Source organism: Canis aureus, chromosome 24, assembly GCF_053574225.1.
Source record: "Canis aureus isolate CA01 chromosome 24, VMU_Caureus_v.1.0, whole genome shotgun sequence".
Lineage (NCBI taxonomy): Eukaryota > Metazoa > Chordata > Mammalia > Carnivora > Canidae > Canis > Canis aureus.
This window is the reverse complement of record NC_135634.1, coordinates 10,925,925-10,932,113: the sequence shown is the minus strand read 5'-3', so window position 1 is coordinate 10,932,113 and position 6,189 is coordinate 10,925,925.

Below are 6,189 nucleotides of genomic sequence, written 5' to 3'. Positions count from 1 at the left end.
CGGTGCATGGAGCCTGCTTCTCCCTCTGCCTGTGTCTCTGCCTCTCTCTCTCTCTCTGTATGACTATCATAAATAAATAAATAATAAATAAAATAAAATACTGAATCGTTTCCTAGTATGCTCCAAAGCTGACCGGTGAGGTCTTATAAATTTAGTATTATTATAAAGTATACATTTGAAGATAACTGATATATCCCAAACCAGAGATATTTGGCCAGATGTAGTCCCTCCCAGATGACTCCTGAGTCTTTTGGAAGAATATCCAATTGTTTGATGACTTTCTTGCTTTTTGGTGCAATAAGATGCTCTGTATTCATTTTGTTCCAGATCATAACCTACTGTTTCTCTATTTCTACCATTTCTCCAAGGGCCTCTGATTATTTTTGGTGGAAAATGATATTTAGAGACTACAATCTGGGTACTAGTGATACTCATTGCTAACAGGATAATTACTGTTTCCAGACTTTTCCAGTGGATAGAGCTAAAAAAAAAAAAAATTTAAAGGAAATTCATTATGACTTTATAATACTAACTTCTTTCACACTGAAAATCTTAGTTCTTAGTCATTAAATTTATTCTAATAAATTATTTGGTTTATCATACATATGTGTCTGTATTATAATTTTATTATACAGTTAAAATACAGAGTAGTTAATACACACACACACACACACACACACATATATATACACTTCAAAATAACAATGCCAATATGAATACTAACAATAATATTGTTGAAACAGTTTAAGATTTCTTTGTGATTCTTTTACTTCTTGGGAGATATATCAATATATGATATGTCTATATATATATCACCATATCTATAGCTATATTTATATATATATCTCTCAAGGATTAAAAGAGTATATACGTATATACATATATATATGCCACTACAGATGCACAATCTAACTACTAGGTTTTAAAGTATCTGAAAGAATTTTTCTCTATGTGGTTAAGTCACTCAATTTATATGCATTTACATCATTTCATTTTGCTTTCAACATTTTGGGGGGGAGTACAGTTTTCTTTTTGACTAAATTTTGTTTCATAAGACATTCAGATGACTCCTAAGTCAAATCTATAAAATAAAGTCCATTCAAATAGTCTATTTTATATTGCCTTCCCCTTCATCATCATGTTTCCTCCATTCCATACATAGGGAAGTTTTTATTAGTTTTTTATATATATTTTCTTTTTAAAAAATATTTTATTTATTTATTTATTCATGAAAGAAAGAGAGAGAGAGAGGGAGAGACATAGGTAGAGGGAGAAACAGGCTTCCCGCAAGGAGCCCGATGTGGAACTTGATCCCCCAACCCTGGGATCACGCTGTGAGCTGAAGGCAGATGCTCAACCACTGAGCCACCCAGGCGTCCCTTTGATATATCTTTTTTTTTTTAATTTTTATTTATTTATGATAGTCACACACAGAGAGAGAGAGAGAGGCAGAGACATAGGCAGAGGGAGAAGCAGGTTCCATGCACCGGGAGCCCGATGTGGGATTCGATCCCGGGTCTCCAGGATCGCGCCCTCGGCCAAAGGCAGGCGCCAAACCGCTGGGCCACCCAGGGATCCCTGATATATCTTTTCATTAAGATTTTAAAATAATAGGTAGTATACAATTTTCCCCTGTTCGAAGACGTAAGGCAGCATTCTATAAACACTATTTCTACATTTTTGCTTTTTTCACTTAAAAATATATCCTAAAGATCTCTTTATAGTCGGATGTAGCAGTATGCCTCGTTCTTTTTCATGATGCAAAGTTCTCCGTTGTGTGGATTTAACTAGGTCATGATTTCTTCAAATAGTCCCCTAGTGATGCACATTGGGTTGTTTTTCTAGTCTGTAGCTATTACAATAAGTACTGTAACAAATAGCTTTGTACATAAACCTTAGTGTATTTTTACCAGCCTATCTTAGAGATATTTTCCTGAGTGGGATTGCTAGGTCAAAGGACAAAATGCATATGTAATTTTGTTGAATAATACCAAATTCCCCTTCATTGGAGCTGCTTTAGTCTGCATTCCTACCAGCAATGTATGAGAAGGCCTATTGTCCCACAGCCTCACTAACAAACTTCTGAATGTTTGCCAATACAACAGATGAAGATGGTATTTTTATTCCATTCTAATTTGCATTTCTTTTTTTCATTTCACTAATTTTCAAGAGAGAAGACAGGTGGAAATGTGAACACAAATTTGTACATTTGGTGTGAAGTAAATGTCTGTTCCTCTAGGCTGTAAGCTCCATGAGGGTAAGACAGTGGCTGTTTTGTTCACTCTTTTGTCTCCAGGGCTGGGCCAGGTCCTGACACAGAGGAAGCACTTGTCAGTGTATAAGGAAATTGGTGAATGAATGAGTGAGTAAAAGACAGAAATTGCTTTTTGTCCTGTCTTATAACTGAACTAGGGTATATTCAACACCTTACCTTCACTATTTCCTTCTCTTCTCTCTAGACTCACACCCATGACTAGGGGAGCCATTTGGAAATCTCTACTAAGTTGTGAGTTTCAAAAAAAAAATAAAGTCGCAGAAAGGACTTGCTTGATACCATGTCCATAAGGTTAATGAGTTGTGCCTATGTAAGTAAGGAGTGGGGATGGGGTACAGCAAGAAAATATTACTACTGTTGACAGATACTGGAAGATTAGCTTAGCCAGGTGAGCGTTGGCATAGTAAAGATGAATCACTTGTTTAAGGAAGAGAACTATCTCCATGCAAATTCCCTCCCCCTTTATTCCATCCCATTCACAGACTCTCAGAATTGACAGCAATGTAAAGGCTCATTGACTCTTGCCCCCTGGTAAAGGGCATTCTGGTATTCATCCACCCTGTGCTTGGCTGTCTCAGAGAACAAGGAGCTCATCTCACAGGGCAGTCCTTGCTACTTGGGGATAGACTACATATTACGGCTCTTTTATGTATAATCCTTCAGAAAAAATAGCTATCTTACCATTTATATTTTATCTTTCTCCTTCCTGCCCCCTCCCAAAAAATTTCATTGTCTTTACTCTTTCCTTAAATAGTATGGCCCTTCACATGAAAACTCACTCCAAAACTTCCACCCTTCCTTCCCAGCTAGACAGTATTCAAAGTTACATTTCCTTGACTATATGAAAACTAAGGATTTCCACTTAATAAAAAATCATAGACACAATTAAAAGGCAAATGACAAATCAGGAAAACATATTTTAAATATGTAAACCTGACATGGTACAAATATCTACAATGTCTGAGGAACTTTTGCAAATCAGTTTTTTAAAAACCTAATTGATGAATGGGTCAAAAAGTATGAATAGTCAATTCGTGTAAGAGGAACCCCAAAATGATAAGCAAGCAAAGAAATGCTGGGACTAATTTAATCAAAGATATAAAATAAAAACTACAATAAACTATGACTTTAAACCCATCCAATTGGCCAAAATTAGAAAGTTGGATGATGAGAGGTCATGGCAGGCCTATAGGGAATATAGGACTCTCATGTGATACTAGAGGGAGTGTGGATGGGGAGGCAGCCCCCTTTAGGGCAATCCAGCAATACTTAGTCAAGTGCACTTACTTAGGACCAAGGAATCACATTCCTGGGAATGCCTCCAGAGAAATTCTCACACTGGTCTTTGAGGGAAGGTGCATTAAAATCCCTTGATCATGGTAATGGAGAGTTGAAGCCATGCCAAGTGTCCATCACTACAGGAATGAAGAAGTAAAATGTGGTATGGAATACTACATAGCAGAAAGGAGCAATGAATGAAGCAAGGATATAATAGATTCTCATTATTCATTGCAATTATGTTCTATAAAGTTGCTGCAAACACAGAATTAGCAAATATTGAACCATTGCTCCTGGGGGAAATATAGGGTTAGGTTCCTGTGAGCCTCTGGTCACAACATTTTTGTCAACTCACCAACACATAACCTTATTTTATGTGTTTTCCTGTTTAAAGACACCCTATTTAATCCATATTGTTGATTCACTAACATTGAACTCATGGCCAATAGTTCTATAGCTCCTGCCTGAAGGAAGCTTACCTAGTACACATGTATTTTCCATAAGGCATATCCCAGCCTTCTCACACTAACGAACTCTAGACAGTCTTTCAGCACTGTGTTTGTGATGATCTTAAACAGCAAAATCATAAAAAATGCACAGAAATATGATAAACATAGCACTAAATAGATTGCCAAAGGGACAATGTTTTACAGTATGAGAGCTGAATCCAGAAGGCAGAGCATCTTCTTGTTCTATCTCAGCTGAGAACATGCCTGCCAATGACTGACATTTTTCTCTATCCTGCTTATGTCTGTGAATGACCATGAATGTGTTCTGAAGATCCCCAAGTATTGATATGGGGGTTACAAATAAATTTTATGAGTCGGTGAATTTGCAAACACAGAATCTGACTATAATGAGGATTGACTGTGTATTCAACAACCCTATTAGTTCTTATAAACTAGAATTGAATGAAAAAAAAGTAAGACAGAAAATCAGATACACAGTATAGTACTATTTATATAAAAATGTGTACAAAGCAGCAACATGTGATTTTCAAGAGCCCATACATATCAAGGCATACACATCAACCCATTAAAATGGCTGCCTTCTGGGATCCCTGGGTGGCTCGGTGGTTTAGCGCCTGCCTTTGGCCCAGGGCATGATCTTGGAGACCCAGGATTGAGTCCACATTGGGCTCCCTGCATGGAGCCTGCTTCTCCTTCTGCCTGTGTCTCTGCCTCTCTCTCTGTGTCTCTCATGAATAGATAAAATCTTTTTTAAAATAAAATAAAATGGTTGCCTTCTGAGTGAGGGAGAACAAAACAAGGAAATAAATGAATCAACAAATTAGAGACATTAATGTGTACCCAGAACAAAGTGGAACTAACTTAAATTCCTGACAGTCCCTTCCCTTTATGCCACTTTGTGCTTTGTGATGGGACCTGAATCCCCACATTGTTGGACTTTCTCTTCTCCAGAATAAGATTCTTGAGGACAGGGACTCTGTCTTTCCTTTCTGAATACCATCCTTCTAGCACAGTTTCTGGCATATTTTACTTACTTGTTCTTATTTATTTTTTATTTTTCTATTTTTTTATAGCTGTACTCCATTTCAAAAAGGATTCAATGCTACAGCCAAAGAGTCATCTATACCTGAGTGAGCAAATGAATTTCTAGACCTTTTCCATCACATTCTGATCTCCTCCTCAGGATAAGACCCAATATCACAAAAGGGGGTGGCCAGTGCAGAGCAAGCTCTTATTTCCACTGAATGAGGCTCTCTCCCGCTGATAATGCAAACTAGCACTGCATTTGTGTTTTGGATAGTTACTGATGATTTGTATTACTGATCTTTTTTTTTTTATTAGTGATCATTTGTATTCAGCTTATCATTACTCAAACCTTCCAAGACTTTTCACATGAACCACATCTGTGTAGTTGACTTTTTTTTTTAACCTGCTGGATACTATTTTTTATGATAAAGGCCAGATGATAGATAGATAGATGATAGATAGATAGATAGATAGATAGATAGATAGATAGATGATAGATAGATATATAGACAGTCTTAGCTCTAAACCACCAATTCAGAATATTAAATTGATTTGAACTTATTTCTGTTTTCCAAAGTATTGGCCATTCCTCCCAGTTCTGTGCCACCTGAAAGTTGGTAAGAATGTCTTCAGTTACTTTAAGTTGTTGACAAAGCCCAAGACAATGGAATAGCATTTTGTGCCACCTCTGGGAATACTGGCCTCTGGGAATTCTTGTAAACCTGTTGCACCCATCTTTGGGTCACCTATATTAGATTTCTCTTTCTCTATTCTCACCTTTCTCCTGAAGGATGCCATGAAAACTTTATAAGATGTCCATCTGAAATCCAAGCATGCTTTCTCCACACCAATCCCTGGATCTATCAGCATGATTTTGCATCGCTGAACTATGGAGTTGGAAATACATGCTAAATGTTATACAACAGAGCACATCACTGATGGGAAAACAAGATGAGAGTACCAGTATAAGTACTCACAATGAGTAGTCACAAGTACCTATACAAGTACCTGCATGAGTACTCACAAATAAGTATCCACACAAGTACTCAAGCATGCACATCAGGAGATGGTTAGTAGTAGTGTCCTGACTCAAACCCTGGGCTCCTGACTCCACATACAAAAGACTTTACAAAATGTCCT